General features: G+C 42.6%; 1 protein-coding gene across 1 annotated transcript in view; it reads left to right on the forward strand.

Moving 5' to 3' along the window:
- Positions 1-10,992: 10,992 nt before the first annotated feature.
- Positions 10,993-23,771, forward strand: part of Pik3ca (phosphatidylinositol-4,5-bisphosphate 3-kinase catalytic subunit alpha) — a 72,126-nt gene continuing 59,347 nt past the window's right edge. Inside the window, exon 1 of the mRNA XM_028872643.2 lies at positions 10,993-11,116. The gene's annotated coding sequence lies outside the window, so the exon portion shown is untranslated. The remainder of the gene's footprint in view (positions 11,117-23,771) is intronic.

Below are 23,771 nucleotides of genomic sequence, written 5' to 3' on the forward strand. Positions count from 1 at the left end.
GTATTTTCAGAGCAAGATACCAAAAAAAGGATGGTCCAGGTGATACAGCATCCAGAACAGCTTCAAGGCTGGTGGCTGAGATGATTTAGCCTCACAGAATACCCCAGCCAAGACTTAACAATTATCCTGATTTTCAAGGTTCCCCTAGAGATTCCAGTGCCCCCAGATAACAAGAAGCAGTCTAGAAAAAACAATGCCATATTCTCAAAAGATGGCTTATGGAAGTTTGTTATCATTTAAGGGGGCATTGGTTATAAGTTGTTATTGGTCATAGTTAGAAAAAAAAAAACTAAACAAAGGAGTTAAATTCAAAGAACTCTTTCTAAAGGAAAAAATGAGGATATGATATAGAAATGATGAGCTAAAAGGGTAGATTATTGAATCTACTTTAATTTGAAAAGCAAAATATTTTACATTGGTATGGATTTTGGTTTACTGATACAAATTTAAAGTTAATTTTGTTATATTGTATGTATGTTTCTACTCTTACTTAGGGTATTGTATTTATGCAGCTCATTAAAAAATGTAACACATAATTAAGAAATACAGATTAATAATAATCTATAATAGTCAAACTTATAGTCATGTTAGGTATGTTTTCAAGGTATATTTTAAGCATGTAGTAATATTTTGCTTGTGATCTAACAAGTAAAGCTTGCTAAAGATCAGATTGCAGAGCTAAGCCACTAGTTAGCCATAGAGGCCAGGCAGTGGTGGCACACACCTTTAATCTCAGCATTAGGGAGGCAGAGGCAGACAGATCTCTGTGAGTTCAAGGCCACTCTGTGATACACAGGATTGATCCAATCTGAAAGAAAAACAAAGCCAGGCACACATGACTTTAATCCAAGCACTAGGGAGGTTTAGACAGGAAGTGATATGGCTGGGTGGGAAAAGAAATATAAGGTATGAGGAGACAGGAACTCAGCTCTTTCAGGCTGAGAATTTGGTAGAGGTAATAGCTCTAGTGGCTAGCTGCTCTGCTTCTCTGATATTTCAGCATTAACCATAATATCTAGCTTTGGATTTTTATAAAGACCAAATTGGATTATTGCTACAAAACAGATATATTTAGATAGATAGATGATATTCAAACACTTCTAAGACATTTTAAATGTTTTAATAACATAAGGCTATTCATTACAGTGAGACATGTCTGTTCCTATCACCACAAAATTACTCCAAAAAAAGATGATGGGCATTGAAGAAACTCCATATGGAGTTTTGCTTGTTTTATAGCAAAAGATAGCCATTTGGGCAAAGAAACTGCCCTTGCCTCAATTGCTGACAGTATACTGTCCAAACTGGACCAGCAGGATGCAAAAGGAAGAGACTGTCAAACTTTGCCTAGACAAGGTAGGACAGTCCTTCAAAATTTCGTGCTTCTCAAAAATGTCTGTCAGATATACTAGGCCTGTAGGCCAAAGCTGGATGCCCCAACATCACAGAAGAACTTTGGGTGACTGTCCAGGCAGACAGATGTCCCTGTTGTTAGGAAACATTATACCCTTCTGGGGTCTTTGATTGAGTTAAAGACTAAATGATTAGAATTTAACTTTCCCTTAGTTATGATAAAGGGTAAGTTAGGTATAAAATTTTGGACTCATAAAGATAAATAATAGAGTACTTTCTCTAATTTTGTCAAATACAAATGGACTGGATATTATAAATGTAATTCTTACTTGATAACTGTTTTTGTTGTATATAATTTTACTATATTAAAATGAAAACCTTTTAAAATTAGGCAAAAGGGGAAATGCTGTGTAACAATCTTTGTATACTGTAAATATGTATTACTCCCATTGGTTTATAAAGAGCTGACTGGCCTCTAGCTGGGCATGAAGAGTCTGGGCAGGAAAGCCAGACTAGGAAGACACTGGGAAGAAGAAGGGCAGAGTCTCAGGAGTCTCAAGCCAGATACAGAGGAAGCAGGACATGTAGAAAATGAGGTAACAAGCCATGAATCATGTGGTAGAACTTAGATAAGAAACATAGGTTAATTTAAATTGTAAGTGCTAGTTAGTAACAAGCCTAAGTTATTGTCCAAGCATTTATAATTAATATAAGTCTCTGTATGATTATTTGGGAGATACTGATGAGACACAGAGAAACTCTGCTTACAGAGGGTTCTAGAGAATATGGTCAGTTTCAGGGACTTCCTGAACTATTTTAGGGTTGTTTCATTTCTGTCTTATTGGAGTTTACCTGAAGGATGAAATGTTTCAATCTTGGAAGAAACAGTTACACAACACTGTTAGGTATGTTGTTTTAATAAGGAGTAAAATAACTAATACAATATTTTTTTAATTTATTTGATCATAGAATATTTCTCATATGCAAGTGTATGAGTAGATCATTATCAATAGGAACTTTTTAGAAGCTGATGTGATGGTTCAGTGGCTAAGAGCACTTGCTGCTCATGAAAAAGAGCTGGTTTGGTTCCCAGCACCTATATGTCATCTCAAAACCATCTCCAGTTTCAAGGGATCTGACAGTCTTCTATGACCTCCTTAGGTACCAGACATGCACCTACATACATACATACATACATACATGTATTTGGCAGGTAAATGTTCATACGTATAAAATTTAATTAATCCTTTAAAAAGAGGAACTTCTACTATACAATGTTTATTCAGATAAAAGAAAAATAATATTTCAGATTAGCTGGTGCAAGACAATAAATTATCATATTTATTATCAAAATCATCTAGCTTTTCCAAGTGTGGAGGCATGCACCTGTAATCTCAGCACTCAGGATATGGAGGCAAGAAGATCAAGAGTTCATGGCCATCCTCAGATATTGAGTTTAAGGGTAGCTAGAGCTATGTTTAGCCCTGTCAAGACAGAAAAGAAAAAGCTATAATGAAACCCATTGCTTTCTATGATAACCTAAAAAGAAATTTTTAAAGAATAAGAGATTCAATCTGGGTGTGGTAGTGCATGCCTTTGATCCAAGCAGAGGCACAGGTAAGAGGATCTCTATGAGTTCAAGGCCTGCCTGGTCTACATAGTTCCAGAACAGCCAGGACTATGTAGAGAGAACCTGTCTAAAAAACAAACAAACAAACAAACAAACAACTTTTTTCAGTTCAGTACTTGCAAGAGTTCATTAAAGTGATAACACAAGGTAAATATATCAATCAATAGATTTGAATTGGGCTTTGAAGCCAATCCTTTAATCCCAGTTCTCTACAGGATAAGGTGTAAGTAAATTTGTTGCAACTCTGTGGGTTTGGTCCCCGATTTTGGCACCAAAACATGAGTTTTGCAACTCTAGGAAGGGGTATCTTGACCACTTGGGAGTCAGCCGACAGCTGGAGCTGTGAAGAGACAGCAGCTCTGGAGGCCGAGGTGTCCCAGGTACTGGAACTGCTTCATCAGGGAAGCACATCCTGACTGTTTGGGAAAGTCAGGCCTGGAGCTGCCAGGACAGCTCTGCAGGGAAGGGTATCCTGACTGTTCTGGACTCAGGCTAGACCTGGTATGGTGGGGGATGGTCTTCCCGCAGAATATAGCAATCCTGCACCTCTCCTGGAGAGCTGCTACAGCTGAGCTTTGCTCAGCTCCCACTTAAGGGGTCTTCCTAGCAGAGCTCTGCTTCTTTCTCTTCACTCTGCAAAAGGGGAAACCCCTGCAGAAATGTAACAATCTCCTCCAGCTCTGGAGCAAAGGGTTACTTTTTAAGCTCTCTCTTGCTCTGTCCACTGAGGAATGTCTCAGCAAGGATCTTCTGTTCAGCTCCTCCTTGCTCTGTCCACTGAGGGATATCTTAGCAAGGATCTTCTCTACACCAGTGAATGAAGATCTTCACAGCTAAAACTCTTTTAAGAAAGACGTTTATTTGGGAAGGAGGAATCCAGGAGAGTAGCTGCCTCTACCAGGGTGGAGAGAACAGCCCACAACTGACCAAGCAGGGCGGTTTATATAGGATATCTTGGGGGCAGAGTGAACCAGTGATTGGTTAGTTTTTTTCTGCCCAGGGATTGGCCAGTTTTGTGGGCTAGGGACTGGGATGCCCCTTATTTCAGAGCCAAACTGTGTTTCTTTCACTGGCCTTATTTAGCTGTTTGACACTAATTCTAAGGCCAGGGCATATTTCTTTCACTGACTCTGATTCTAGGGACCAATGTAGATGAATTTCTAAACAGTCTTATTACATAATAAACAGAGCAAAATACAGAGGTGCAAGCTGTAGAGATCAGAGCAATAGCGGCCAACTAACCTTAGCTCACCACCTTGCTGTAGCTTCCCAAGACAGCCTCTTCCTCTCTAACCTACACTTTTATTGCCTTGCTGATCTGCTTTTTCATTGGCTCTAAGCCCAGCCACATCACTTCCTCATCACTGCCTGTCTATACAGACCTTCAGGTCTCTATGGTTGGTACTGGGATTAAAGGCGTGTGTCACCATGCTTGGCTGTATCCACACAGAGACACTGCTTGTCATATGATCGGATTAAGGGCATGTGCTACCACTGCCTGACTTCTGTTTATGGCTATGACCTCTGATCTCCAGGCAAACTTTATTTATTAACATACAAATAAAATATCATATTTCAGCACAAATAAAATATCACCACAGACCAAAAGTGTCATTTTGGCACTAGTTTCAGAGTCAGGGCATGTGTCCTTGGCTCTGGGTTTGAGGATAAAGTATTCATTTCTCTGGCTCAGGTCCCAAACCCAGGCTGTGTTTCTTTCCCTGGTCTTGGGGCCCAGAGCCAGGGTGCTACTGTCCTGCTCTGTGATTAGTTGGTTTCACAGATCAGTTGGCCAGGGGCAGAGATTGCTCTGATTTGAGCCAAACTGTGTTTCTTTCACTGGCCTTATCTGAGCCATCTTTCCCTAGTTCTGGGCTCCAGGGTCAGGGTGGGTTTCTTTAGCCAGCCCCTTTTCCCTACATAAAGTAGAATCTCCCGCCCCCTCCCTGCTCGGAGCTGAGGACTGAACCCAGGGCCTTGTGCTTGCAAGGCAAGCATTCCACCACTGAGCTAAATCCCCAACCAATAAGGTAGAATCTCTAGTTCAAAGTCAGCCTGTGTTACATGATGAGATACTTGCCTCAAAACATTCAACATTAGCTGGATGGTGGTGCATGCCTTTAATTCCAGCAGTCAGGAGGCAGAGCCAAGCAGATCTCTGTGAGTTCGAGGCCAGCCTGGTCTACAGAGCGAGATCCAGGACAGACACCAAACTACACAGAGAAACCCTGTCTCAAAAAACCAAAACCAAAACCAAACAAAACAAAAATTCAACATTGTTTAAGCTTTTATTTTGTATTTAGATAAAATGTAACTGGTGGATATAGAATAGGAATCTAATTTCTGCAACAATCAAAATAATAAAATATCTATCATTAAGATTTCAGGAAATATTCCTTATCTATTTGAAGAGCCTCATAGTAATATGTTCAAATATATCAAAGAATATGTGAATAAATGGAAAATTTATAAAATGAAGATAGTATTTCAAAGATGTCAGTTTCCCCCAAATTAGCTCATAGTTGTAATGCAATTCTGAACATTCCCATGAGATTAGATGCTATTAGCTTTCCATCAGTGATTAAAAAGAAATACCAAGATAGGAACTGTTGTGTAGCAGTTTTCTTCAGATTAAAACCTTCCATTTTAGAGGAAAACTTAAAACATAGGGAGGGTGTAAAGGGAAAAAAAATGAAACAACACGCTATTTTAGGACAGGATGTTTACAAAACATGAAACAATGGCATGTCCTGGGAGAGGCAAAACTCTCCATTCTCCAAGGAAGCTCCATTAAGACAGAAAGAAAACAACCCAAAATAGCTTAGGAAGTTCCTGAAACTGACCAGATTCTCTAGGCCCCTCCTTTACCAAGAATATATAAATAATAAAGACTGTTGAGCATCGCTCTCAGATAAGCCAACCTGCAAGAATGACTTTGAGACACCTCCTGGAATAAACAGAGACTGGCTGCCCAGAAGAAACAAAGACCAGCCCAGCTGCCTGGAAAGGACACTCTCCAACTTGTTGAGCTGCTGCCTGCCGGCTATGCAGTGTGCTCCAGGTCCCAGCTTTGCTATCACCTGTCCTGGGGTGAGCTTCGGTAATGCAGGTGTCTTTGAGTGATTTCTGCTCCTGTAAGTAACCCCTAAACCATATTCCTGTAAGGAACCCCAGTAAAATTAATAGGTTCACCCAGCTGGACTATAGGGGTAACTGTATTTTGGTATGTCATCAGTTCCTGGTTTGAGATAAGTAGACATTTGTTTACATTCCCCCAGGAATAGTGTTGGCACCTATCCCCAGGCCTCACAACTTGAGTTCAAACCCTGAGAATTAAAGGTATAAGGAAAGATTCTACTTCAAGTTGTTCTCTGATCTCCAAATACATCCATGGCACATGCATACCCTCCTTCTGTGTTAATAAATATATAAATGTTAAAAAAAAATTTTAAACCAAGGTAAACAATTTAAAACAACTTTAAATATTCACCTTTCTGAAGTTTTTGTCCATGGCTGTTTGATCATGTTTTGAGCCTATGGAAACACATTTTCTTATGTAGGAAGAAGATGGCAGAAGAGGCTGCTTATTTCACAGCATCCTGGAAGCAGAGATAAAAGCAACCAAAGTCGCTGGGCAGTGGTGGTGTAATCCCAGCACCACCACCACCGCAGGGCAGAGGCAGGCAGATCTCTGTGAGTTTGCAGCCAGGCTAGTCTACAGAGCAAGTTTCAGGACAGCCCAGACTGTTAGATAGAGAAACCTTGTCCTGTAAAAAACAAAAACAACAAAACAAAACAAACAAACAAATAAAACGACCAAAGTCCCAGTATTGTGGGAATGAGCATTCATGACATGAGCATGGCATGCCAGTGATGGCAATGCCTGAGACTCATGGGAATGGCAAGGCCTTCCTCCAGTCAGGCTCAGTAGAATGGCAAGGTCTTTCCCTGGTTCGAGTACAGATGCTGAACAAAGGTTGTCCTTTAACTAAAAACAGTACTGAGAAGAGTACAGAGTACCAACTGCAGCTTCATCCTGATGACTGTGTTATCACACACCCTAAGACTCCTCCCCTACAGAGACCTGTCTCCTCATTCATGTTGTTTACAATAAACTCACTGAATATCTGGGCTGCTGGTGTGCAGCTGAAGAGGCCTACCTTAACATTAGTACAGCCATGACAGGCTGTAGACTAACAATACTGGAAGTAGGCCTCACCATTACAATAACCGCAAACTGTACCCTGGTGAGAGACCAATCAGAATTGAGACAAACAAGTACTAATGCCTAGAATGTAAAGGATAGCTTACATCACTTGTATATAAATTGTCAGTTTCCTTGCAGCAATGCCAATACCAATCACCGTTTGACAAAACTTCTGTTACCTCACTCCTGCCCAATTAGGAGTTCCACCCCCATCCAAATCCAGAATTCCCCTACACCCTCAATCCTTTACTCCTTAAAAACCCTGTCTCGATTTAGCTCGAGGCTCTTCTTGATCTAACTGCTGTGTTGGAATAAACAGGAAGCCCAAGCTTAAGCTTACAATAAAGGCTCTTTGCTTTTGCATATGAACTCAGACTCTTGGTGATCTCTGGGGGGCTCATGACTCAAGCATACAGACCAAGCTTTTTTGTTAGGACCACCAGCCCTCAAATAATGACACAGAGACCTATTATTAACTACAAAAGTTGGGCCTTAGCTTAGGCTTGTTACCAACTAGCTCTTATAACTTGAATTAACCCCTATTTTTGTTGTTTACTTTTTTACTTTTACTTTTTTGAAACAAGGTTTCTCTGTGTAGTCCTGGATGTCCTGGAACTCCCTCTGTAGACCAGGCTGGCCTTGAACTCACAGATCCACCTGCCTCTGCCTTTTGGGTGTTGGGATTAAAGGCGTGCACCACTACCACCTGGCTAACCTATATTTTTTTAATCTGCATTCTGCCACATGGCCTGTTACCTCATCTCTGTACTGTATGAACTGCTTTCCCTGCATCTCGCTGGTGAATCTGCCTTTCTTCTTCCCAGAGTTCTCTCTCTGCCTGGAAGTCCTGCCTAGCTGCTGGCCATTCAGCTCTTTATTACACCAATCATAGTAACACATCTTCGCACAGTGTGCAAATATCCCACAACACTGGTGTGTCTCCATCCAAGCACATACACAATGATCCCAGATTTATGTTATTCATGTCTGTCTTTCTCAATCTCCTGTTGCTCCCAGTCAGGTTTCTAGGATCCAGCTTTGAGGGCCATGGCATTGTATCACCTTCAAGAACATTCCCTCAGTGACTTAACTTCCTCTTACTAGGCTTCGCCTCCTAAAAGGTCCACCAAGTCCCCATGGCACCAAATTTTAACTATAGTTTCAAATGAATTAGCCCTTTGTAGCTTTCTCCTGGGCCAGGGTAGAACATTATGGAAGTAGGAGAGTAGCAGAGACTGTTTTTCATGTCTTGGGAGCACAAAGCAGAGAGATGGAAAGAGAGGAAGAGACCTAGACAAGATAGCTCCTTCCTCTAACCCCATGAAAGACTTTCTCCCACTGAACCGCTGCCTCCCTTCATTTCTGCCCACCACTGCCACCAGACTATGAATCTATCCAAGGATTAATCCATCCATTTTTTTCAGAGCCTTCCTGACCCACTTGTCTCAGGAAATGCCACCAGACACACCCAGAGGTGTGTCTCAACAGTTCCATAGGAGTTTCTTAATTTGGAGAAGTTCATAATCAATGGGAATCATCATGTTGTCAATGGTAATCAATCCAAAGGCAGCAAAGTATGATCATACATGCTTGTAACCCTGCACTTGGAAGGTGGAAGCAAAAGTCATCCACAGAAATACAGAGTATTCAAGGCCAGCCAGAGCTACTAATACATCACCTCAAACCCAAAAAGCAAATAACTATGATCATAATTTCAGAGTTTTGGAATGGAACAATAGTTTCATTTTGGACATTTTAACCTCAGACTGCTTTGCTATTAACCAGGTATGGTGTTTCATGCCTGTAATCTCATACTCAGAATGATGAAGCAGGAGGATTGTGGTGAGACCAAGGCCAGGTGCCCAGGGGCTCATAGTGAGACCCTGTCTTGATACAAAAATAAACAAATAAATATACCTAAATAAGTTAATAAAGGAATGCTTATGGTGAAATCATTTAATTCTGAAGAATTTCATTTTGTTTGCTTTACAGTCAAATTCCTAATTTTTCTTTTCCTTTAAAGCATTCTTCTTTCAGTGTTTGATGACTTTATGACACAGATGTCTAACATACTTTAAACATTTAATAATACTGCAGACAGGATCTGACAGGATCTGAGGCTGCAACTGTGGTATAGGACTTGCCTAGCAAATACAAAGGCCCTAGTTTGCCCCCACCCCCGGTTCACAAAAAAAAAGGAAAAAAAAAAAAAAAAACAGAACAAAACAAAACTCACAAACATCTTTGAAGATAAACTTTGTAACATCAGTGGTAGCCAGATAAGTCAAAAGTACTATGAATTAAACAACAAAAAGTACTTACTTCGAGGTAATTTGTCATGCACTTAAGTACCCCAAAGCGTATTTTCTATGACATATGACATCATATAATGTAATTAGCATTTTCTTTTTAAAATGAATTTTCGAAGGCAAACTATTAGCCACATAAAATTTCCCTACCAAGTACTATCTATTATCGCACAGAAAGCACAGTTTGGGTAATGCTGCTTTAAGGTCCCAGGATTGACTACGCAACTCAAAAGTTATATTTAACTCATTGCTTAAGGGTGAGGATGTTCTGAAACTGCTGGAAATGACTAGTTAAATATTTAGAAACACGGATTCTCTGGAATGCGGGGTGAAAACGAGCACTAAAGGGCGGAAAAGAAAGAAAACAGGAAATACAGAAACCCAGTGCAGTGAAACTATGTGTGACTACCCAGAGGAATGAATCACCAAGACTGGGTTGGGGATGTGCGGCGGTTTTGCTTGGATGTTAAGTTGGACTGTTAACACCTCTGGAGTGTTATTTCCAGGCAGGACTTGCCTCTGACTTCAGATCCTGGACCTGAGGCTTTTCAATATGATAAAAGACCAGTAGAGGGAGAGAAACGCTGAATGCCATGTAGCAGGAGTAATCTAAAAGCCAACAGATCTCTCATTCTTCTCAAGCAGAAGAGATTGATCCGTTACGCAGTACCAAATCACCACCTTGAACCTAACTTGAAGCCAGCATAACTTTTTTGAAGCCTCAACAATGAAAAATAGCACTTCTATAGCTAGAATACAAGGAAAAAGCACGGGACACAGCCAAAGGTCTCTGGGAGCTGAGTCAAAGGACCGCAGAGGGCTGCTCGGACGGGTTGCAATTTAAACCAGTGTTTGCCAAGGAGTTCTTTCTAAAATCGGCGTCCAGTTTGGCATCGTTCATCTTGCCCTCATTCCGTTTTCTCTTTGGGCGTCCCTCGCTCCCAACTTCTCTGTCAGCTTCTCCCAAGACAGAATGTCGCTGGAAGAAACTAACAGGCGTGACACGTCCGCCGTCCCAGGATGACACCACAGCCTAGCTAACGCGGCGCCGAGTCGCACTGCCACTCGGGGCGGAAGAACAGGGCGCAGGCGCAGTGAGTCACTGTTACCAAATTTGCCCATTGCCCGGCCTCTTCTCCTCCCTTCCGGCCCCTTCGCAGATCTGTTTCCGGGGCGTTGCAAGTTCGGCCCCTCCTCGCTCTCACCCTCCTCTGCCCCAGGAGGGGGGAGCCGAGGGGGTGGGGAAGAGTTCGTTGTTTGTTTACACGATGTGAGCGGAAAGAGAGACCAATAAAGTTTATTCTGGAAACAAAAGGAAAAAGAGCCCGGGCGCCGGCGAGCGGAGCCGGGGGTGGGGGCGTGCGGCGGGGCCGGCGCCGAGCGGAGCGAGCAGCCGAGCGAGCGGCAGTTCCGGTGCCGCGGCGGCCGAGGCTGGGGCTGGGGCGGCCGGCGAGGCAGCGCTCGGGCCCGGCCGGGCCGCTCCGCAGCGGCGGGGGAGAGGGCCCGGGAGGCGGGCGCCGCGCCGCCCGCTGTCCTCTCCCTCGGCGCCGCCGCCGCCGCCGCCCGCGGGCCGGGACCCGATGCGGCGGGAGCCGCGCAGCCTGGAGGAGCCGGAGCGTGAGTAGATGGCGGGGCGGGCGGGCTCCGGGCGGGCGGGCTCCCGGCCCCTCTCGTCCTACCCGGCCGCCGCCCGGTCCTCCTCCTTCGCGCGGTCGCGGGGCGGCCGGGAAGGGCACGCAAGGGCCGCACGCCCCGGGCTCGGGTGTCGGCTAGCCCCGCCGCCCGCGTTCTTGCCGGGCCTTCCCTCCCGGATCCGGGTGTCGGCTCGCGGGCGCGCGTCTTGTCTGTGCCTCCCCTGCGCTCCGGGGACCCGGCGGCCTCGGCCGCCGCTCCCGGACGGTGTCAGTCTCCGCTGTACGTGGGTAGATGGAGGACGAGCGGAGGGCTTGTGCAGTCTGCGTCTGTGGGGAACCGAGTTGACTGCAGCCCGAGGCTCGTGCCTCCACTGCGCCTTTGTGCACACGCGGGGCGTGGGCTCCCGGGACCCTGGGGAAACCGGCTTGGGAGGAGCCCAGGTAGCTCAGGTCTGCTCGTTGCCGCTGCGACTTTTGAGCCACTTTGGACCATATCGAGGCTAGCCTCTCTTGGTATTTGTTGACATCGTGTGGTGTAGAATCTGTACGTTTGATGGTGCATTGTAAGAAAAGTCCTGGGCCAAAAATAAAAATAAAAGATACTGTGTTGCTGAATTAATTTGGACAAGTCAAACACGGTGTTTTGATTGGTGAGCTCCCACTGCAACGGCAGTTCAAGAATTTAACACGTCTGTATTCAAGTTGTAAGGTATTTTTGTTTTAAACTAAAGCGTTGCGTTCTGGTTGACAGCGTAGATCACGGTCTAAACATCACGTGTTCTGGAAATTTTTAATTATCAGATTAAGTGTTCTGCAGTGTCATCAGTCAAAATTATCTGAAGGGTACGGTTGGTGTTGATGTGTGGTTTTGTTTTTTGAGTTTTTGGGTTTTGTTGCTGATTTTAGTTTTTCACGTCGTGTTTTGAGACTTTTTAAGGGAGACAATAGCAAATATGTAAACATTCATACCTTTTTTTAAATTGTGCGTTTTTCAAAATAGCGCTTTCCCATTTAAAAAAAAATCACAGAACGAGTGATTGAAACAAATGGTACACATTAGAATAGTAATATCAGCAGGGAAATAAAGTAACAAATGTTGCCGTTTTATTGGTGACAGAGTGTAGAGCTTGAAAGCATGCCTGTCCAAGTGGAAGGAATTAAAAATGAACACACAAATGCAAAACACTGACTTTATCTAAGGTTTTTAAAATTTCAGGCAAGTTAGATGTCGTATTAAAGAAGTGTCATTAAGTGCAGATCGCTAAGTGAAGCAGTGAATTTGAGAGTGTATTCTCAGGAGGGCGCTTTCCGAGGAGTGGGAACAGCCCCTGCGGGTCCTAGAGGCCTAGCTTCCTTCCTGCCATAGGTCCTCTATCCCCAGTCAGTACTCCCTTCAAAAACCACCTAAAGTTAGAAAGAGAATACGCATATAAAGTAGGCGATGGTAACTTTTTAAAGGCAGCTTACTGCCTTTTCCATTACCGAATGGAGATTTTTAAACAGTTGCAGTCATGTACAGAGCATTTGCTCTGTTGGTCTGTTTATTTGAAGAGAGCAAACTTAATCCTGTTTGATCTCTTTAGCAGCTCGAGTGGCATTGAAAGGATCAGTTCTCTCTATTTTACTGTTCTATATCTCGAATTCCAAAGTGGGGGAATCTTTAAATGAAGTGTTTATGAAGCATCATCAAACCTCCACAAAAATACTTATGATCTTTAAAGTTATCCAACTTCAGAAATATCAGCATATCATTCATAGCTCATATTGGAAGGTATAGTCAAGTAGGGCTTTTAGAAGGTCTGGTTTCTCTTAAGTTATTTTACCTGTCCTGTTTTGGCAGAGCAACATCAGTCTCCCTAGGAAATGATACTCTAATCTGAGGCCAGACAGATGGCAAGAGACACAGTCATTGACAAACAAGCCTTTTCTGACTTCTTTCACGTCTAGACTCTAATCTTCTCCAGGTCATTGCTCATGTACTAGAGCTGGGAAACGGCGCAGAGGTTTAGTTAAGATTATCTTTTATTTTTTAGATTCTCGGTAGTAAGCGCGTGAATATGTATACTTCCAGGATTTTTTGCTCGGTTTGGGTTTGTTTAGGGGAAGGCTTGTGGTTACTGCTGCTGTTACTGAGCTGGGGTTTTACTGTGCAGTTTATGGCCTGGAACTGAGGACTCTTGTCTTCACTTTTGCTAGGATCACCTGGCTCCCCAGCCTCGCCTGGTCTTTTAAAGCTTTCAGCAGTGTTTTTCATTCCTAGCTACACAGAGTCACCTAGGAAGCATTTTTAAATCACGATAGATTCTGATGTGCTTTGTCTGACATGGAGCCACACCTGTTTGGTTTATTTTGTTTTAAAGTTCATGGAATTCTAATGGACAGGATTGTGAAGCCCTGTCTGTCAAGGGCTTGTCTGAGTTGGTCCTTGTTTGTTTCTCCCTTTCTGTCACACTGCAAGCTCCCTGGTCTTTCCTTGCTCTCCTCTGCCAGTACTGCTCGCACTTAGGCGACACTGGAACTCTCAGTTTGCTTCCCTGACTCACTGATTCTCTCATCCTTCACATTGCCTCCTTTGAAAAGTGCAGTCTGGGTTAGGTGTCCCTGCTTCCTGTTCCCATGGCATCTTGTCCCCCACTGTAACCAAATTTCCTCACTGCATTGTCATCTGTTTGTCTGTGTCCTCCACCAGGATGTGAATTCCAGGAGGACGGGGGCTTGGTTGATCACATGTACAGTTGTGCCTTTTAGCCAGTTACAGTCATATATTAAAGGCAATTGACTGAACAAGCATTTGCTGATGCTTCTTTACAATGTGTGATAATTCATAAGTACCAGTTAAGTTTTTATTCCCACCATATACATTAACTTTTTTTCCCACTGAAAGTATGCATCCATAAACTACTGCTCACATGGATTTCATTTGGAAACATTTGAGATGTTACAAATTACATCAAGTGGCACTCCATTCCAAACACACACATGCACACCAGCAGTGTTCAGACCATTAATAGACACACTGGACTGGAAACCAGGAGAGTCGAATGCGTTCAGATATTCCTTTCCCCCTAAATGTTGTGTTTCTGGGGAAGTCTTGAACTCTTCAGCCTTGATCATCCTCTATCTCAGAAAGCCTCTGCTGGATGTTCTGTGTGGTACTCAGTGTTCTAGCCTTAACATACAGAGCAGCAAAGGTAGCCTTGAAATCTGATGTGTTCAGAACCGTGCTGTAGTCGGTGCTTGCTACTTTGGACAGATGTCCTAATCTGTGTAATGGGGGTGCGACTACTCAGAGAGAGGGTTGAATTCAGTTCAGATCCAGGAGAGTTCTTGACTGATCTAGTCCAAAGTGTTCATTTTCATTAGAGAAGAAGGGTCTGCTCGAGTCAGATGAAACCGTCTATATCGGAAGTTTCATTTTCCACTTTTCAACTGCTGGTACCACAGGTATGACTAGGGTCCCAAACCATTGTGGCTTTTGGTTTCGTTTTCTTAGAACCCTATACAGTTTCCAGACACCCAGGTTTTGGTCAACTTGAATGGAAAACCACTATGTCTGGATAACAAGTGTGTGTGAAGTGACGAGCTTACAGGGCTCCCCAGTTAGGCAAAATCAGATTTGATATTCACAGAAAGGGAGCAAATTAAAATTAACAGTGACTTTGAAAGGAAGTCTCAATGACTTTGGTGAAATCTCTTTACAAATCCTTAAAGTTCAGGAGGCTCTTACTGAGTAATTTCTAAATTATAAAGGAAATACAGGAAAATGATCTCAGGGCTAATTCTAGAAGCAAGGCACTAAGCATGTTCCCACTGTGCAGACAGGAAGTAGTGAGGAGAGCATGCTGAGATTAAAAAATAAGAGTGATGGTTAGGAGAAACTAAAGTGTTTGGATGGAACCGATAAATACAAGACGACATGACAGTGAAATCTGAGATTCCTGTCAGTCACGAGGTTCTGTGTTAGGTAGACTAATGTTACTCAGGGTTAAGGAACTTGGGGTATCCGTTCCTCCTCTGCACCTGTTCATTTAGGAGTTGGACTTAGAATGCTACAGTGACAAGTTTTTAAGTTAGTGATGAAAGAGATGGCATGCAGCAGCAAAGCTCTCTTTCCCTCCGAGTCAGTGTGTCCAGATGAAGCCATTTTTGCTAGTATTGAGAGCTCTGATCTTGGGCTGGTGAGATGCCTCAGCGGTTGAGACTACTGCTCGCTCCTCCAGAGGAGTTCAGTTGCCAGCAGCCCCCTGTAACTCTAGCTCAGGCCAGATCCCCTGTGGGCACCAGGCCTTGTGTGCGCATGCTTACGTGTAATTTAAAAAAATGTTTTTAAGAGCTCTGATCTCAATGCCTGATACACCCTCACTGCTACTCTGTGTCTTTGGGGACAGACAGCAGCACCTTTGGACTCTTTCTGCTTCAGTACAGTAGGAGTTGCAGTGTGTTGCTTGCTGAATAATTAATGTATTAAGGAGAAAATGTAAGTGATTCCCCAAGCTCTGGCATAAAACCATTTAGGAAATAATGTACACATAATAATTATTTTAAATTTATATCTAATACAAGAATAATGTGTTTTCTATTTGACCTGGAAATTAAGTACTTGGTTTTGGTAGTTAGCATAACAATTTGTCTAAATTATGCTCATTTATAAGCAGTTAACTTTCAGTAACTTTTAGCATATAATTGGACTTATAACAGAAAAGTCTTTTTATCAAGGTCCACAATGCCATCTAAAATAAAGTTCTTGTCTTATGTATACCTATTTATTTCACTGATTGTTTGAAGGTTGCTATGTAGCTCACAGTAGCCTGGTACTCAATATGTAGACCAGGATATCCTTCAGCGTGCTCTGATCCTCTTGTCTCAGCTTCAATAGGGCTGGGATTATAGGCATAAGCTACCACACTAGGCTTAAATATGTCATTTTTAAAAACTTGTAAGAACTCCTAAGGGACTGCACATAGGTTCTTACTGTTTGTTTAGTAGAAGTTAGGGAAGTCAGTGTGTTCTGTGAAGTCTGTACCATGGTAGGATCGTCATGTTGTGATGCCGACTCTGAGGGTGCAGAAAAAAACTGACAGACACTGTTTCTTCAAGGAGGTAATATCAGCATGATGAAGGGGGAGGAGAAGACAGTGTGTGCATTCATTCATTCTGGGGTCCTGACACAGAAGCAGGTGGGTCTTTGGAATTCCAGGCCAGCCAAAGCGACATAGTAAGACTGTCTCAAAAAACAAACAAAAGCAGTGATTTTTCAATTTGACTCACTTAGAAATCAAGATACTTTTCTTTATATTTCTATCAATTAGTAACTATATACTTGGAAAAGTAAATGAAGAAGAAACTGTCAGTCTTAGGTCATCTATATGTGATGTATGTAAGAGACACTTTTGGGCTGGAGAGATGGCAGTGGTTAAGAGTGCTTACCGCTGCCTTCTGGAGGACCCTACTTGGGTTACTAGTGTCCATGGCCCGAGGCTCACAATGCCTTTGACTACATCCCGGAGATCCAGTGCCTCTGGCCTCTGTGGGTACTGTGCTTGTGTGCACATACTCACATGCAGACGTGCACACACAATTTTAGAAAGGGGCACTTTTATAAGTTGTTGATGAATTGCAAATTTCTATTCCTGTCTTGGAGAATTTTTTTCAAACAAAGGTTGATAGTTTAGGGAGGGCTATGCTTGAGGAAGAGAACATGTGTCAGATTTCCAAGTGCTGGAGTTCTGTATTCAGCTTTGAACTTAGCCACACGGCCTTAGATCTTGGCCTTTCAGAGTACTTATTCTTTACCTGGAAAAGGTCTGAAGTTCTTTTCAATTCACAAACTGTTTCTGATTTCAGGGTGAGTAAACCACCCCCTAGAGGGAGTATAGTCCTCAGTTCCTCTATTTTCAGAAACTTAAAAAAAAAAAGTGTGTTTGTTTTAAGTTTACACATATTTGAAAACTTTTGTATGAAATTCTGTGGCTTCTGGGGATGGGGATGGGGGAACCTCCCTCCTCCATCAGTGACTTTGAAATCAAGCTTATGGGAGGTGTGGTCATCTCACTCACTGGCACAAGGAGCAGTCAGCGGGTGACAGGCATGGAGAGTAGGTCACCAGTGGATGCCAGCGGCCAGCACAGGAGGCCAGCACCCTAGTCACAGTACTCTTAATAACCACCGAGCATCATCTCACTGTTAAAGACTTCTAGGAAAATATGTTCCCTAGCTTCTCTTGGTAACCCAGTTGCACCAGGCAGTTTGAATTTTGGAAACAAATCCAGAGGCACAGAAAGCTTTCCTAGGTCTGTCCTCAGCTGTGCTGACTACTACATGGAAAGACGGCAACAGCCACTGCCCTCCATCAGGCTTGTTGCTTCTGCTGTTGACCTGTGTCTGGAAAGACCAAGGTCACTTTCTACTTGGTGGTACTGTCAGTCAGCGAACCTCCCAGGCAGTGTCTTGAAGCATTTGTGACAGGAGCATTTTGTATTGATTTTTCTAACTATATGTAACTGTACAAGTTGAACGTGACTTTTTCAAAGCAGTTTCTGGCTTGCCCTGATAGTGGGAATGGTAGGAAGAAGCAAAGGAGCTGTTTTTTCCTAGAATGACCAGCTTTCAATTCCTTAGTAGTGTTGTGAGACTCCCAGGTCTGCCAAATTGTTTAATTAAATTTTTGAAAATTGGGTGGTGGTGGTGCACGCCTTTAATGCCAGCACTTGGGAGGCAGAGCCAGATGGATCTCTGTAGGTTCGAGGCCAGCCTAGTCTACAGAGTGAGATCCAGGATAGGCATCAAAACTACACAGAGAAAAACCCTGTCTCGAAAAACCAAACCAAACCAAACCAAATTTAAATTTATTACCATGTGTATGTGTGGCTGTACATGCTAGGTTACACATGGGGGGGCGGTCAGAGGACAACTTGATGGAGTTGGTTCTCTCCCTCTCCCTTTCTGTGGGTCCCAGAGATTAAAATCAGGTTGCAGGTTTGCATGGCAGATGCCTTTGTTCAGTGAGCCATCTAACCACCTGTCCCAAGTCATTTTAAATAAAGCTCATATACTGTTTCTAAAGCACTGTTAGATGTACTCTGTAGGAGTCTCCTGCAGATTAGTTTTCCCAGCAAAGACTTGGGTGAAAAATCTGGTAATACTGAGGAACACGGAAGTCAGGCCAGCCTTGGAAAATGAGAGGGTAGCCAGTGTGCTGGGCTGCTTGGTTAAGAGCATGTACTCCAGTGACACAGGGGAAATAATTCAGTCTGTCTCGGAGTGAATCTCCAAGTTATACATGCTTTCTCATTTGAAAAAGAAAGTGGTCATGACTGCCAACATCCTAATAAAGCAAGAAAGCATTTAGGAGTGCCCAGCACACTGGGTGTTCAATAAAAGCCCCTCGGCACCTTGAGAGTAAGGACCACATTGTAGTCATTCATTTATTTTGGAGCTGGGACATTGTGCAGTGAATTGAATTCTATTCTGAGACTCTTGTGCTGGGTCCTGGCTCTGGGTAGCTAGTGAACACTGCTGTCTAACAAGCTTAGAGTATCTGTCAGTTCTTTACTGCTTATTTCTGTCCCAGTAAAACATTACAATTTTAACACTTGATAGGAGTAGAGAACGAGTGGACAGCAAATATTAAGGAAAACAGTTTAGAGTTCTTGCATCTTAGTCTCAGCTTCCTGAAGCCAGGACACTCTGCGCCTAGGCTCTCAACAACCCCAGCTAATGCCTTGAGTAGCACTCTGGTAAACAGCACTCGTTTGGTGCATCTGGATATTCCTTTCCCATCTTCATGTACTAAAGGTCATGTCCTGTGGGCACCTGTGACATGGTCTGTATGCAGTTCTCACTGGATGAGAGTCTTTATTATTAAGTACTAGATCCTGCATATAAAAGGTTTCGTTCATTTACTTCACATCCTCGGACTAGATATCATGTAAACTTTATGACTCCATTATGTGAAAATAAGGAAGGCAGCCATGTGGTTTATATCCACATGTTTAATCTCTGTTTCCCTTTAATCTCTGAAACAGCTGTGGCATGGATTTCTGTCACATCACCTCCCTGGGTTTAGTACTGTTGTGGGCACTCAGATTAAGGTTGTAGAAAACAAATGTTTCTCTTTTCTTACCTCACTTTGAGCAGTGTGGGCCATACTGCTCTTGATGAGATACACAACCAGTCACTTTTCAGGGTAATGATCTCAATGGTGGTGTATCTCTTAGAAGCCAGGAAAATCTATGTGCTTTAGAATTGTTTATTACATACTTAGTTATTTTGGGGGATGACTAGGAAGATCATGCCATGTCATACAAATGGCGGTCAGAGGACAAGTTGCAGGAATCATTTTTCTTCTTCACCAGGTGGGTCCAGGGATCACACTCATGTTGTCTGGCTTGGTGGCAGTGCCCTTATCCACTGAACCATCTGCTAACCCAAATCTACAGCTTTTAAAAAATTAAATATGCTGCTACCATTTTACATCAGTAATTTGTCATAATTACTGAATATTTTTCATTGTCACTTGATTAAAGGCTGATTTTATTGATACTTCTAGATATTTTTACTGTATTTAAAGCTGTAGAATTCTTGGGACTGCCCTAGTACTGGCTCCAAGCTTGCTTCCTTCTGTGGTATTGTGACTAATCTAGGAAGTGACGTTACTATCTTGGGCTGGTACAGTGATACACTTTTGTAGTTCTAGCATCTGGGAGGCTGAGGCAGGAAGATCAGGAGTTCAAGGCCATCCCTGTATATATGTATACATAGTAAGACTGATTTTTGTTAAGTTCTTTAAATGGCATCATGAATTCTAGCGGAAATGCTGTGAGAAAAATTAATTTTCTCATTTTTCTAGACATGTCCTAGAGAGAGCACAAGAGAGCATGAGCTTGTGAGTGTTCATGTGTGGGTATGCATGTATATGTATATGGAGGCCAGGGCTCAGCGTCACATGGTTTCCTCAGTCATTTTCTACCTCTTTTCTTTTGTGATGGTCTAACTATGTAGCCTTGGCTCGCTTGGAACTCTCAGAGACCTGCCTGTGCCTCATGAGTTGGTATGATTATAGACACGAGCCAGCACATATGGCTCCACCTTATTTTTTGAGATAAACTCTCACTGAGCCTAGAGCTCACAGACTTGGCTGGACTAGCCGGGATCCTTCTGTCCATCTTCCCAATACTGGACGTGTTAGTGTGTGTCACCAATCTGGTGGCTTTTTTAATGTGGGTTTTAGGGATCAAACTCAGGTCCAGACACTTTACCTAATACATCTTCCCAGACCTCCCCAGAGTAATTTTGAATTCCTTCAAATATAAACTTTAATGTTATGAATGTCAGTAATGAAAGTAGTACAGAGTCTCTACACTAAGTTATTTCCCTTAATCTTCAGAGTAGCACTACAAAACGTGTGACAGTCTTTCCATCTTGGAAATGGGAAACTGGAATTCCACACTTAATCAGCACACTGGAATCTCATCACATTTAGTTTGCATGAAATTATCTCACTTACATGTGAAATGATGATGAAATGGTAATTTAAATATTGGAGTCACATCCATTGTTGAGCTTTGCTTCAAAGTGGACGTAAGGTTTCAGTGTGAATTGGCTGCCCTGTGGTTGGTGTCAGTGACTAAGTGTGAGAATCCCATGGTGTTGAGTGTGACTTTGTTACTCATGTAACTTGCTTCTAGTATTATCTTGATTAATCATATGCTCCTGGACTAGAAATTGCTGCTTAGGTTGGCTGAATAGTTTTGTTTGTCCCCAGGTAGCTTGCTGATATGGCTATAGCGATCTGTGCATGTGTATTCATTGTGTACATACATGGTGACTCAAATACACAGGCACATCCTGTTTAAGTACAAAGCATGGCTAAAGGTGGTAGACAAAGGCATCAGCACTACACTTTTTGTGGCTGATTCAAGAGATTGTTCAAGGGTAAATTACCCTGTTTTTGAATAAGAATTTATTTTGAGGCAAATATGAGCAACTGTGTTTTGGGAACACAGATTTAGGTTGTTTAGAATGATGTATTCTGCCGTGGAAGTGGCAGTATGAACTTTTATAGTCACAGAACAAAAGACAGCCATAAATAAAAACATTTACCAAATACAGTTGTGGGGAGGGAAATGTTGAGTCCTTCCCACAGACTGCCCAAGCTGGCTCCTGGCAGTTAGCAACCCTGGAAATGCCTCTCTCAATCAGTAGCCATTTGTTGTGTGACAAAACTGTTTCTGGGGAACACAACACACATATCTGCTTACTCAGATAAAGTTCCAATGACACACCAAAGTACGAATACCATCAAAGTCAAACTTAGTGAACCAGTGAGTGTTATTGGGGTTCCTTACAGGAATATGGGTGAGGAGGTACTTAGAGGAGCAGAAATGACTCAAAGGCAGCTGCATCATCAAGGCTCACCAGCACAGATGACAGCTCACAAAAGCTGGGAACCTGGGGCACAGTTCACAACCTGCAGGTAGCTCAATGAATTGGAGAGTGTCCTTTCCAAGTGACTTGGGTTTAAATCTCTTTCAGGCAGCTGGTCTGACCTCAGTCTTCAGCTTGTGTGAGAGAGAGGCTCAGCTTTTATGGTTTACTCTGGAAGGGAGGGGCCTGGTGAGTCTGGTCAGTTTCAGGGACTTCCTGAAGCCTTTTTGAGTGATTTTCCTTTTTGTTTAAGGAGCTTCCCTGCAGGATGGAGGAAACTGTTACACAACACCACACCACCCAGTAAGGTGTTCTTGGGTTTGTCTTTTGTCACAAAGTTGACAAGTATCATAGTATTCTAGTTATGTTCTAGAAATGTAACACGTCTCATTTTACTGCATTAAAAACAAACATACCCCAGCCCCATTAAAAGTCTTCCTTGGCCAGGTAGCAGAGCCATGGCCAGCTACAAAACTGACCCATTGAGGCAAAGGTACGCTTCCTCTCCCAACTCTGATGGATGATAATTGGGTGCTTACATGAAGAGCATGAGTATCCCATGAGGAAGGGAGGATGAGGTATATAGACTTGTCAGATTGCTTACTTTGTCTTAGTCTTGCCAGTTCTCTAGACAGGGGTTGGCAGATTCCCACTTGGTGTTTTATAAAATATGTTGTGCCTCATATGGTTAAGACCATTTCATTTAGCAAATCCACAGTCTTATAAAAGAATAGAGAGAGAAGAAGGAGAGTGATAGTTAAGTGGTCACAAGATAAGATGTTGTAAGATAACTGTAATTCTTGAAATCAAGGAGTAAAGATTTTTCAAAAGTGCTTTCACAGTTTAGCCTGAGAAAAGATCACTGCGTAAAGCCCATGCTCGGGCATGGTGTCCTTGGTGATTGCTGTTCTTGAAAAGCCTTATCACTCCTAAGGTATAGTGTGTATTCAGCAGTTTTCAATACATGGTAAATGATCACTACACATTCCATATAGATGTATACAGTCACAGGGACAATTTTATTAAAACAATAAAATTATGTAATACATGAAATAATGTAGCTTTTAGAGTGTGGGTTATGTGTGATTGTGTAGCTGGAGAGTTTTCTGTCCGAGTCCTGCCAAGCCCCAGCAGTCCGACAGCCCACTTATAAAATAGACACACAGATGCTTATATTATTTAAACTGTTTGGCCTAATGGCTCAGGCTTCTAGCTCTCTAGTTCTTACATCTTAAATTAATTCATTTCTATAAATCTATACCTTGCCACATGGCTCATGGCTTACCGGCATCTTCACATGCTGCTTGTCATGTCGGCGGCTGGCAGTGTCTCCTTCTGTCTTCCTGTTTTCTCAGTTCTCCTCTCTGTTAGTTCCACCTATACTTCCTGCCTGGCCACTGGCCAATCAATGTTTTATTTATTGACCAATCAGAGCAACACATTTGACATACAGAACATCCCACAGCACTCCCTCTTTTCTTTTCTTTCTTTCTTTTTTTTTTTTTTAAGGAAGGTTTTAACTTTTATACATCTCCAAAGCCAGCTTGGTTTATTTGGGAATTTGGGCGTAGCTTCTTTTACTACTTCCTGCTGGAGGGAGGCACTGTATCTTGATATGGGGACACAAAGAAAATTTTAGGATTGCGGAGTAGTCTGTGAGGGTGTATCGTCTGAGTCAGTTGCCTTGAAACGGTTCTGGATGTTGGATCATCTGGGCCATGGTGTCATTGGAGGCCTTTCAGGGGGTCTTGGCTGATCAAACCTGATGTATCTTAATCTGGAACAAATCCATAGCCTCTGGCTTTCTGTGAAAACAAAAGCAGAGCCTCTTTTCCAAAGCAACATATCCTTACATCCAAATTTTGAAGTCAAGGTACCTTTAAAATATACATTTTGGCATAACTCAACAGCTTTTGCAATCAAATGTTTTTCTTCAGTTACGAATATCAAAGAGAACATAATCCAGATTCTCTTTGTGATAGCCATCTTTATGTGGCTTATTTTTTATATTAGTTTTACTATCTCTTTAAAGACTTTATTTTTTAAAACTATGTATTTGTTTACATAACTATATATCACCTTTTTGTCTCTTTCAAGCCTACATATATTTTACACACATTGTAAACTATTTTATCTGAATTTGTCTTATTGATTTAAACTGCAGCATTCTAAGACTGCTCTGCCCACTTCAGCTTCCCAACATGGTGGTGGTA

This window comes from Peromyscus leucopus, chromosome 6, assembly GCF_004664715.2.
Source record: "Peromyscus leucopus breed LL Stock chromosome 6, UCI_PerLeu_2.1, whole genome shotgun sequence".
NCBI classification, from domain to species: domain Eukaryota; kingdom Metazoa; phylum Chordata; class Mammalia; order Rodentia; family Cricetidae; genus Peromyscus; species Peromyscus leucopus.